Here is a 13,184-nt window from a genome sequence, read left to right as displayed (position 1 = left end):
GCCATCCCCACAGAGCATTGGCTACCATCCAAGAATCAGTGTATAGATAGAGCCTTGGCCACTTCTCTCTCTTTGCAATATCTAGGGCCAGTTGAATGGCTTTGAGTTCAGCAAATTGACTGGATCCAACCTCTCCTTCAGCGACCCCTACGACCTGTCGTGTGGGGCTCCATACAGCTGCCTTCCACCTCCAACCGATCCCTATGACACGGCAGGAACCATCGGTGAATAAAGCGTAACATATTTCCTCTGCTGGCAACTGGTCGTATGGCGGAGCTTCCTCAACCCAGGTCACTGGTTCTTGTTCTTCATCTGCAACACTGAAACTTTCACCTTCGGGCCAGTTTGTAATTACTTCCAAAATTCCAGGGCGATTCAATTTCCCAACTTGAGTGCGTTGTACAATGAGGGCAATCCACTTGCTCCAGGTAGCACTGGTGGCATGGTGGGTGGAGGGAACCTTTCCTCTAAACATCCACCCTAGCACTGGTAGTCGGGGTACCAGGAGGAGTTGTGCTTCCATACCTATAACCTCTGAGGCAGCCCGAACCCCTTCATAGGCTGCTAGAATTTCCTTTTCTGTTGGAGTATAGCTGGCTTCCGACCATCAGTAACTTCGACGCCAGAATCCCAGTGGTCGGCCTCGAGTCTCCCCAGGCACCTTCTGCCAAAGGCTCCAGGAAAGACCGTGCCTCCTGGCTGCAGAATAGAGCACGTTCTTTACGTCCGGTCCTGTCCTGACTGGGCCAAGGGCTACCGCGTGAGCAATCTCCTGTTTGATCTGAGTAAAAGCGTGTTGCTGCTCAGGGCCCCACTGGAAAGTGTTTTTCTTGCGAGTTACCAGGTGGAGAGGGCTCACAATCTGGCTATACTCTGGAATATGCATCCTCCAAAAACCTATGACACCTAGGAAAGCTTGTGTCTCCTTCTTGTTGGTTGGTGGAGACATCGCTGTGATCTTATTGATGACATCAGTGGGAATCTGACGCCGTCCATCTTCCCACTTAATTCCCAGGAACTGAATTTCTCTAGCAGGTCTCTTAACTTTATTCTTCTTAATAGCAAAATCAGCTTCCAGGAGAATCCGGATGATCTTCTCTCCTTTTTCAAACACTTCAACTGCAGTGTTCCCCCACACAGTGGTGTCATCGATGTACTGCAGATGTTCTGGAACCTCAGCCTCTTCCAATACAGTTTGAATCGGACCATGACAAATGGTAGGACTGTGCTTCCATCTCTGGGGCAGTCGGTTCCAAGTGTACTGCACACCCCTCCAGGTGAAAGCAAACTGAGGCCTGCATTCTGCAGCCAGAGGAATGGAGAAAAAGGCATTGGCGATGTCAATAGTGGCATACCACCTTGCTGCCTTGGACTCCAGCTCGTACTGGAGTTACAGCATGTCCGGCACGGCAGCACTCAGCGGTGGAGTCACTTCATTCAATGCCCTGTAGTCCACAGTCAATCTCCATTCTCCGTCTGACTTGCGCACAGGCCATATGGGGCTGTTAAAGCGTGAGTGGGTTTTACAGACCACCCCTTGGCTCTCCAACTCACGAATCATTTTTTGGATGGGAATCACTGCATCTCGAGTCGTTCTATACTGCCATCAATGCACTATGGAAGTGGTGATTGGCACCTGTTGATCTTCCACCTTCAGCAGTCCTACAGCAGATGGGCCATCTGACATTCCAGAAAAGGTGTTCAGTTGCTTAACACCCTCTGTTTCTACAGCTGCTATTCCAAATGCCCATCTGAATCCCTTTGGGTCTTTGAAATACCCATTCCAAAGGAAGTCTATGCCCAGAATACACGGGGCCTCTGGGCTGGTCACAATCAGGTGTCTCTGCCAGTCCTTTCCAGTCAGGCTCACCTCAGCCTCCAACAAAGTCAACTCTTGTACTCCCCCTGTCACCCCGGCAATGGAAATTGGTTCTGCCCCCACATGTTCCGATGGCATCAAAGTACATTGTGATCCAGTGTCAACCAAAGCCTCATGTCTCTGTGGCACCGATGTGCCAGGCCATCGAATCCACACAGTCCAAAACACACGATTCTCCCCAACCTCTACCCTCTAAGCCTGATTATCTTTCTTTCCTTGGACATATGTCCTAGAGGTTCCCTCCAGGGGATCAGACATATCATCATCATCACCATACCCAATGTCCCGGCTGCAGACAACTGGTGCTGCTCTCTTTTTAGTAGGACTTCCTCTTTGAATCCTACCTTCTTTCAATTTACGCACCCGTTGTGCAAGAGCTGCCGTGGGTTTTCCGTTCCATCTCTTCATGTCCTTTCCAGCTTCACGCAAGAAGACCCACAACTCGGTTCGCAGAGTGCGCCTTCTCTCCCCAACAGAGGTACGCCCGCGTTGAACACCAGGGTCTCCAATTTGAATGGCTGAAATTTGGAGGAAGTCCTCCCTAATCTCTTCCCTGAGCTTTTTGTGATTTTCCTCTAATTTATCTTCCAATTTCTGCAGTCGTGTTTCCACAGCTGCAATCCTGGCGTGAGTTGGGCCATGTACTGCATCAGCATATGCTCGAAGCTTTTTTGCCATATCGAGCACGATTTCATGTGTCTCCGCCCGCTTCATTATTGCTAGAGCAGAAGCGTATTCAGATGGTCCAAGTCGTACAAGTTTTCGCCACATCACATGGTACCAAATCTGGGTTCTTAGTGTTTAGGTCATCTGAGAAGATAATCTCTGCCACTGCCATTTCTCTCAAGCGTTGAATCCCTTGTTCTATGGTCTTCCACTGGGTCTGCTGCATGTAGAGATCATCTGCACACAGGTATCTTTGTGCCACACTTCCCAGGACTCGTTCCCAGAGACTGCAAGGGGTAGCCTCCCTCATCATTCCTTGGTCAATAACTGGATCATGTGACAGGGAGCCCAAATGCCTTGCTTCAGTGCCATCCAGAATTGTAGCTTCGCCTGCAGCATCCCAGAGATGGACTAACCAACTAATTATAGACTCATCTGGTCATTGAGTGTAATCCTTTCTCAAACCTCGAAGGTCCTTCAGGGAAAAAGAATCAATAGTGGGTCCTGATCTTAGGCCAGTTTCTCCGGTTTCCAATCGGGTGTCAGTTAGTTTGGCTTCTGATTTTATATCAGTTTGTCCAGCTTCTGATTGGGTGTCCTCGGGAGGCCTTGAGGGCCCTTCACCTGCATCATCATCATCATCCTCCACTGGTCGATCAGTCTTTCGTGCTCTCTTTGCCCTAGCGACTGCCAGTGTCTTAGACTCCCTGTCTGGTTTATCTGTTGGCCTGGAGCCTGGGGTATTAGCTGCAGCCTGAGTGACTGGGATGGTAACTAGCTTATCTCCCTGTTCCCTTTCTTCTATCTGCTGTCCTTCAGTATCTAGCAGAGTACGGGAAACATATGCCAGGGCCCAGCTCACTGTAATAATCCTTTTCTCCTTAGTATTACCACAGCACTTCTCTTTCAAATACTTCGCCACCTCAGCTGGGTTCTGAATTTGTTCAGATGGGAAGTCCCAGACTATAGGATCAGAAAATTCCTTTAAAATTTGGCCTATATCTTCCCATTTCCCACTCCACTCAAGATTCCTCTTTGTGGGCTTTATCCCTAAATCAGGAGTCTCATTAGCCCTTTTAGAAATCTCACCTTTCATTTTATATAAACTGCAGACAGTATAGAGAAAACTTACTAGATTAAATGCCAGAAAGATGGTCTCTTTAACACTCAGGGGAAACTGAACATTTTCTAATAGAGATGTAAACAATTCAAAGGAGAAGAGGGAAGACAGAGGCTGAAAAAACTCTCCCCCTGCTTCTCCCCTAACCAACTGAATGCACCACCATAACAATGAACTATACACTTCCGGAAAAGATTTAAGCATCTTAACAGCCCTTCTATAAAGCATCACAAGCAAGCCCAGCCCAATGAATATTCTGGTTAGTGCCCCATGACCCCAAAAACTACGTATTAGTAGCAATACCAGAGCTTTTTCTAAGTAAGGGAATAACCCTAGGTACCACAGAGGTATTAAGACCTCAAAAACCCCTGGGGACCAGAAATATTGGCAGGCTTTCACCCCGGATGACATTATGAATTCAGAAAAAACCATCCCAATACACCCACAAAACAATTAGAACCACCAATATTTTTATTAAGGTTTTTCCACTTTCTCTGGCCTCTTTCCCGGCCAACGCACCAAGAAATGTCCTGGTTTGGAGTAATTTAGGGAAGAACCTCCAGAAGGAGTCCTCTAAACCAAACCTCCACCACCCCTTCCCCCCCCCCCCCAGCCCTGGGTTTGGGAAGGAAAATACCTTGGAGGAAAAGTGGAAAAACCGGTTTATTGACAATAAAAAAGAACACTCCCCAACAGCAAAAGTGGGAAAAGGTTACTGTGAATGAGGAGAATGTGACGCTTCTCTTGCAGACCCAGGACTCCTCCAACTTCTGAGGTCAGGTCAGGTCCGGAGCCGGTTCAAACCTTGGGGGGAGGGGGGGGGGGGAGGGAAGGAAGGAAGAAACCAAACAGAAGCAGCGAAAAAGCCAGCAGCAGAGGCAGCAGGAGAGAGAGAGAGAAAGCAGCAGAAAAACAACAGCAGGCCAAGCAAGGCAGCCAAGCTAGAAAGCCGAAGCAGAAAAAGCCAGCAGCAGCAGCAAAAGCAAGAAAAGAGCAGGCCCCGCCAGAGAGAGGGAGGGGCAGCTGCCAGACACAACAATGTATCCAAGATATGGGATATATGGGATAGGAGGCAGGTCAACCCAGAATATTTGTGTACTAATTGTCTGAAAGAAAAGCAAAAAGAGACTAGCCATTTTTTCAGTAATTGCCACTAACTTGGGTCTACTGGAGTTAGATTCTCCAGAGTGGTATCAAATATATATATATAAAAAAAAGGAATAAAAAGGAATAAAAAGACAATTGGATGCAGAAGCTGAAGTGCTCGATGTTGAGTGCCGAAGGACAACCAAAGTAACTTGCTATTCAGATACAGTCAGGTTGTCCCAGTGGAGTGTCTTTAAAAGGAGGTTTGTGCCTTGGACCAACAGGACCCCAAAAACATACACCTGCTGCCAAGAAGATGGGTTACCCTGCTGCGGACTGCTTCTCCGTGGGCGAAGGGAAAGGCAGAGGAGTGTTGTACTGGGACGTCCTCGTAGTCCTGAGCCTAGTCCTGAGCGAAGAGGGGGGATTCCACCCCGAGAACCCTCAGAGGCTGACCCTCATGAAAGAGTGTGAACCATGCCTGGAAGTTACACAAAAGCAACAAGCAAAAAAACCCTGAAGTATCAACCACATTATGATTGTCCAGGGGATAGGAGAAAGGGATATTGTGTTTTTAATGGTACTCAATATAAAATTTGTGAATGAGAAAAAGGGGTGGTATGCCATGACCCAAAGGCAATTACTAAAAACGGGCAGTCCAAAGCACACAAAATTCACAAATGGTAAACAGGAAAGATACTAAGTATACCTATGTGTGACCAATGTAACCGGACTGTGTGAATAGGGAGAAAAAGGAAATCTATTTTTTGGGGTACTATCAAATTAATAGACTATGCTATGACAGAAACAAATTAGAAAATATATACTATGGATGGAAAAATGTATTAGGTAGAAAAGAACCTAAAACATGAGGTAAAAACACTTTCAGGAAACGAACCCATAGTATTGGATCTTCTAAATCAGAATGACAGAAAAGCATGTTTACAATTTGATGAGACCTTCTGTTTTTCAAAAAAATGAAGGACTCGACCCTGAAAGTAAAGTGCAAATAATAACACAAAAATTAAAGAGACAAGAATCAGAGACAAAAAGAAAAAGAATTGAACAAGAAAAATTAAAAAACATTAAGTGAACATTATAAGCAATTAGAAAAACAATATAAAAATTGGGGATTGCCTGCTCCAAATTAGAACCTATTTATAGATCTGATGCAAAAAATTGCCACTGAATTAGGTCTACCTAACTGTTGGATTTGCAGAGAATTAAAATCAGCAGAAAAATAGCCATGGAAAAGTGAGGGTTTGACTCCAGAACAACTCCTAAAATGGGACAATACCCAAATATCAAAAACTATTCAAAGACCTGAAGGGTGGATTCTAGACAAAAGAATCATTGGAATGATTTGTATCATCAGGAAAAGTAAGAAATAACTGAATTGGTAAGCTACAACTCCTGCATCTCCACCCTAGCAATAAATTCAAATAACAAATCAAAAGTCTGGCAGCCTGACCCCCCCAAAGGGGTTTTGGAAAAAAAAAAAAAAAAAAAAAACAAACTGTGAATGGTTTGAGTCAATTGGATTATATTAGTATAAAAGTCCTGGAGCCAACCCTTACCAGTCCTTTGAAGAGTACTGGAAAGAGCCTGAAAAGGTAAACATAAAGTGGAAAGCCCCTGATGGCATCTACTGGATATGTGGGGAAAAGCTTATAGTGAACTACCTCAAAAGTAAAAGATATCTTGCACTTTGAGAATGATTAGGCCCTCATTTTTTCAGTTTTACCCAGAACAAAAGGTAATCTGTTGGGGGCTCCACTATATAAAACCTTAGATAGACAGAAAAAAGATTTGAAAAAAGGCTGCCTTTAGCAGGGGAAAGTCAAAAATAGAGAGAAGAATGGCCTGCCGAAAAAAAAAAAAAATAAAATATTACAGTCCTGCAACTTGGGCAAATGATGGAAGTTAAGGATATCGAACCCCTATCTATCTTTTAAATGGAGTGATGAAATTACAAGCAGTGGTAGAAATAGTCTCCAACCACACCTCAGAGGCTTTGGAATTACTGGCCAAACAGCATTCTCAAATGAGGGCATTTGTGTATCAAAATAGGTTTGCCCTCGTTTACTTATTGGCAGAAGAAGGGGGAGTCTGTGAAAAATTCAATGAATCACAATGTTGTATTAAAATTGATGATTATGGAGAAACAATAAGAAGATTGGCAGCTGAAATTAAAAAGGTAGCCCATGTGCCTGTCCAGAAATAGAATTCTATACTCCAGGCCTCATGGTGGGACCAGCTGTTTGGGCAAGATATCTGGTAGAAAAAGGTAATATTTTTCATCTTATGCTCAATAGCCGGAACCATATTTCTACCTTGTCTCATCCCGTTTCATTCGGCTGATTCACTCAGTGGTACAAGGCATGCAAATTGCTGCTTTACCCACTGACCCTGAACTAGCTGGAGGAAAAATTGGACAGTTTTCCAAAGCATCTAGGTTAATGAAATTAAAAGTGAAAAACAAAGCAGCAGAAGCCTTGGAAAAATTTAAAAATAAAGTCAAAGAAAAAATTTATCCTTCCAGAAATACTGTGAGATAACACAGGATGAATGAGACAAATATGAGGATAATTGATAAATGGAAATCTAAGATCTGTAGAACACGAATTTATTAGATAAATAAAAAGGTGGGGGACTGTGGTAAATGTAATGGATAAATTCGTGTATCAAAGATTTGGTCTATTAAAAAGCTACTCCAGGGCATCTCTGAGATTCCAAGACCTGTGGTGCAAGCTGTGAAACCACAACATTTGCAACAGAAATGACATGGCCGGACTGGAGATGGCCCATTCATCAGGGATGGGCCTCCACTTCACAGCTGCTCGACATCTGATATCAATCCTGATAGGGGATCCGGAGGATGATCAAATCAGCACCCCAAAGACGAGATCCAGGAAGACTATCAACATCTTTTCATACTTACAAGAACCCCTTTCAAGACCTCGCTTGGAAATAAAGAGATACATGAATATTTGGACTTTCAGTGGGCTTAGCCTCAGGGCGAATAAACTGTACAAAAACTGTATGCTGAGACCCAGTGGTGTGTGGCTGAGGTTGGATGGTACCGTTGTTACTGTCACTCTGCCCACCCAGCATTCAATCAATGTTGTCCGATTTTATTGTGGCTTTTTAATTGTTTTTTTTAAATTTGCTAAATAAATTCTGTTATTTTGAATTGGCTTCTTATGATTTATAACACTAGGGATTTACCACCATCTGTTCATGTGTCCAGGAATTCTGAGCTCACCATCTCCTCCCTTGCTGGAGCGGGACTGCCGCTGTCATGGCCCGCCACTTCTTTGGCACTGCTCTGAGTCTTTTTTTGCTATGCTGTAGCCCCCACCCCCGGCCCGCCAGGACGTCCCACAGTTCCATCTACCACCATGGAGCTTCTGACACATCTCATCCACCAGCCCAGGATTTATCCAACGTTCCAGCTTGGTGCTCCTCAGAGTCCTGCAGGGGCACCGGGGTCAGACTGCCACGGGGTTTTGTGAAGCAAAGCCTCTCCTCCATTCCTTTCCGTCTTGGCCGAAAAGGCTGTCACAAGGTTTCCTGGTTCTGTTTTGTTGTTAATGTTTTAGTTGTTGTTTTGTTTGCCCTGTTATACATGCTAGTAAAGAACTGTTATTCCTATCCCCATACCTTTGCCTGAGAGCCCCTTAATTTTGTGAAAAACGAGTTCCACTCTCTTAGAAAAATTTATAAGTTTAATAGAAAATAAAAATAGATAATTGGGAGACAGAGAAGCAAAAGTTTCAGCTGGGGTGCCTCACCAGAAACTACACACTTCTCTTTCAAATACTGAGTTTTAAGGATTGCTGTGTTACATATTCAATAAATCCTAATACATGATTCAAACATTCTCTTAGAGTATTATCTGTTTCAAGTATCCTCAATCATTTTATCTGGTAGATTCATTTGCAGGTGGCTCTACTCTGTCTGGTAACATGGGTCTCATAAATCTTTCTCCTGAAGTTCCTGATTATTTTCATTTGGATAAGGAAACAGAAAGTTAGCAGCCTTTTATGCAGGGTTACAAGGTGACCTCCCCCCCCCCCATACCTTCTGGCTTAGTCAGTTTAGATGTAACAAAGCAGAAAAAAAACCCCAGTCTTTTTACTGTTAACCCTCTGGTACAGTCAGAAAATATACATTCATTACCTTTCTAAACTCTATTAATAAAACATAATACAGTACAATTATACATATAGCAGTCATGTTAATATTTGCAAAAAGTCAACTATATAATATGCATTTATAACAATTTCAAAATTAGAATAATTTGGAGGGAGAGGGTTTACATTCTCCATTCCAAGGGAGGCTCCAGCTTTCCCTAGCAGACATCTGTGATATGCGGAAAGACTCTAAAACTCAGACAAAGTGAGTTATAAAGTAGGTATGCAGTTTATTTGGCCGGGTGCATGTGGGATCATTCTGCAAAGACATGCATATCTACTCACTCTCAGTGTTCCTTTTTATCCTCTAAAATGTTACATATACATTGGGTTTTGCAATACATTCATGCATATTCATTTCCTGGCTCCACCTTGTCCCGCTTCATATGCTAATTCACTTATCAGTCCCCTGTGCCTGAGTACTTGTCTCTGGTGGTCGTCTTGGGGATTGCAGAGGATGAAGTAAGTGGTCTTCATCAAAGTTGACCTTTTCACCCTGTCTCCTTGTGCATGCTTACTGATCCTTTGGTCACAGTCCAAACCACGAGGCTGGTCTAATCTGGTTCTGGGGGTCCGAGGAGCCTTGTTATCTCGGTAGCCTTGTAGATTTAGCGTACTTTTTCCTGGTTTTGGTGAACATGATCCTTCCCTTATCAAACATCTTTGCATTCTTTCATATTGTTGCACGTACACTCTATCTCCCATGTACACCCTGTCTTCTCTTTACAGGCAGTTAGCACAGTAAAATGCAGCAAATATTAAGCAATATACAGCATCTAAATATCTATTTATAATCAATATCCCTCTAATTCCTAACCCCGTGTCTCACCTGTCTTTCAAACTAAGACACTTGGGATGCACCACTTTGACATCCATTTTCTGATATTTAGGTTTTACAATATTGCTGCACGTTCTGCTTATGGTGGTGACTTGTACCTAATCCAGCAGTATATTAACCCAGGTTCAGTTCTGTTGTGTGTTTTACTGAGGAAACTTCTCCACTGGTCTTTAATCTCTAATATTTCTTTAAATGCTATTTATTTCATAAACCATGTTGCACTTCAAAAAAATGCCGTTAGAATATTAATATTTAATAGTTCAATTATAAGGGCTCTACATTGCATCAATACATATGGACTTGTAGAATTAATTGCTAGAGCTGGGATCATTATCTAGGGAGAAAAAAAAATTCTTCCAGTTGGAATTGTTCTGAACTAGATTTGTTGTCATAATGCTAAAGTGTGTGGACTGATGTTAGGCTGTGTAAGAGATGGTCCGAAAATCCCTCATCTGCCTCAAGACCATCATCAAGGACCAAGACTGAAACCCCTAAAAAGATGCTAAAACCCCAACACAGGAGTGCTGGCCTGGCTGAGGTGGGACGTTTGCCAACTGTTGCCTGCAGGTGGGTTCAATGGAAAAACCTGGCACGCATTTCCATCGGAACATCAGAACCTGAGCCGAAACAATGGGCAAGTCACGGTGAATTGACTGCACTTGATGACAGCTGTACCGTTCTGAGTTAACACTGTACCTGCTGACGGCTGACCTGTTCCGAGTTCTGGAAACAAACACACTGTAAAGATTTCCCCACCTTCTGGCCAACTGCCTGTCGCTTTGGAAAGGACTATAAGGACCCCTAAGTTAACCAACGACTTTGAGATCTCCCCACGGAAGAAGACGGATCTATTGGCTGGACCACGAGGATTTTGTCTCTCTGTTGGTAGCTATACCCACCCTCTCTGTCTCTTTTCTCGCTATCCTTTGTTTCCCTTCAAATCCTTCTATCGCATTTGATGTTGGCACTAATAAAGGTGCATTTCTTTTGATGAATACTGAAATCCCCTCTGTGTTGTTTTTTGCACTCTGAGATCAGTTAACGAACCATCACGAGCCCCGCTTGCATTAGCGGATAGTGACATTAAATTGGCGTCACGGATAGGATTCTGAGAGACAGAGGGGCTTGCAGGGTTATGTGTAGTCTGTAACAGGGGAAGGACGTTTCACTTCAGCCGCACCTAGCCTGACACCCCGAAAAGCGTGAGCGGTGTCTAGAAAGCAAGGGGAGTGACTCGAATTTCCTGCAAACTGCGCACACCTAGGTGAAAAGCATCCCCACACTCAATTTGGGGGCTCTGTCTTCAGAATTTCACAAAAGATCTCTTAGTGCAAAAAGGGGAAACTGTTTTTTGTGTATTTTGTGTATTTTGTGTTTTGGACTGCCTGGTGTAGCGAAGAGACAGCTGTGAGTAACTAAGCAGGGCCTCCCAGGCAGACTTGGTCTCTTCACCCACACAGGGAAGCGAAGGGAGACAGCAAGAGCTGTGTGTTTGTGTAACTAAGTCTTACCTCCCTGTAATGGTTTTGGTCCCTTCTCAAAATGACTGAAAACTCTAGTGCAAAAGATAAAACTGCATTTTGTGCTCTGTTTGCAAAACACAATGCCAGGCCCTCCCATGGGGGGGAGCAGTGGGCACAGGATAATTGGTTTAATCCGGAGAGTGTGATTGATAGAATATGCTCTTTACAATATGAAACAAAATTTAGATTTGGCCGAGACAAAGCCATAGTCTGTTCAGTTTTAGGGGCGTGTCTTATGGCCGCTATTGACAACCACTTTAAGTGGTATAATGAAGAAAAAACAATTATAGATTCTCTTCAAAATTTAGTGGAAATTTTGCAAAAACAATTAGATGAAGAAAGAAATGAAAATCATATGCTACGGGCTGTCCTGAGAGATGAATATTCCAAAAATTAAAAAAATACTGACTCCTTAAAGGGGACAGAGGAAAAGGAAACTCTTCACATAAGTGAAATATATCCCCACAAGGAGTTAAAAGTAGTAAATAATTGTGGGGAAAACTGCTGCCCTCATTTGAGACCATTGGTCAAAACAGAATGCAACTACATTAATGATGAAGATTTTGAATCACATATTACAACTAAACAAATACCATATAGTGCTACTGAGTTGGCTAAGTTAAAGAAAGAATACAGCCAGCTCCCACAAGAATCGGAGACAGAATATGTCTTCCGAGTGTCCCTCACTGGTGGAGACCAAATTAAACTAACTGAACAGGAGGCCAGTGGATACTGGGGACATGGAGTTTTCTTAACAACAGGAGACAAACGTGAGACCTGGTCCCTGACACAGCGTGCAGCTTTCTGGGCTGGGGGAATTAATCCTTTGGAAAGGGGAGACCCTTTAGCTATAGTTAGTACCCCTGGCTAACTTTTGGAAAGCGTCCACAAAGCCACCTGCCTATGGGAATGGACTGCTTCTCAGGAAGAAACAATACAATTACTGATTTTTGAAGCAACTGCTAACCAAGCCCTTGGCCCTATTCATCCTACAGATCCTTTCCAGGTGAAATGGGGATTTGCCTCCTCAGGGTTGTCAGTACACATATGGCAGCGGGGTCCTGAGGGTCGGACATGGCCTGTTGGTTTTTATTCCCGTGGTTTCAGAGATGCTGAAAAGAGGTACACTGCCTGGGAAAAAGGCTTGTTTGTGGTTAGCCTAACTCTCATAGAAGTGCAGATGATTGCACGAGAACAACCAATTGTCTTGAGAGGTCCTTTCAAAGTTATTAAGTCAGTCACTACTGGGACCCCCTCACCTGACGGAGTGGCCCAGAGGGCCTCAGTAAGGAAGTGGTATGCTCAGATTGAACGTGATTGTAACATCCTCTCAATAACTAAAGGAGCTGTAAAGAACCTGACAATACAAGAAGCAGGAAACTTGGATAGTATCCAAGACAAACCTGCCTCAGTAATTACCCCTCCCTTTTCCCCTGAACAGTCAGGAAATCCTTGGTTTCCTGATGCTTCTGCTTTTTGCCCAACAGCTCCGAGTAAAGTTCCCTCACTATGGGGACCAAGTGTTCCAACAATCCAGCACGTTACCCTGGACAACCTGTTTTGGTGGACCTCCCTACTGTAGGGGAAGTACCACTAGTGCATAAAAACCCTTTGAATAAACATATATGGATAACCTTTGATGCTCTAGGGAAAGAACATCAAATAAACACATGTTGGATAATTTTCATCACTCTAATTTTCTGCCTCCTGGTGGCAGATTCTGTTGTGCTTACTTTTCACAGGAGAACTCCGAGGGACATGAAGGCCATATAAACCATGATAAATATTTTAAATAAGAATTCTAGATGGTAGTGATTAATTAATTAATTGGTTGCCACAATTGGAGATTTGACCAAATTACAACTACTGCAGTTAT

The 13,184-nt window shown here is 43.6% G+C and overlaps 1 pseudogene; it reads left to right on the top strand.

Moving 5' to 3' along the window:
- The first annotated feature begins 11,327 nt into the window (after positions 1–11,327).
- On the top strand, positions 11,328–12,890 carry LOC136373450 (uncharacterized; annotated as a pseudogene).
- The last annotated feature ends 294 nt before the right edge of the window (positions 12,891–13,184 follow it).

Source organism: Sylvia atricapilla, chromosome W (assembly GCF_009819655.1).
Source record: "Sylvia atricapilla isolate bSylAtr1 chromosome W, bSylAtr1.pri, whole genome shotgun sequence".
Classification (NCBI taxonomy): Eukaryota; Metazoa; Chordata; class Aves; order Passeriformes; family Sylviidae; genus Sylvia; species Sylvia atricapilla.
Note: the sequence above shows the minus strand (reverse complement) of the source record. Positions and strands in the feature narration are given on the sequence as shown.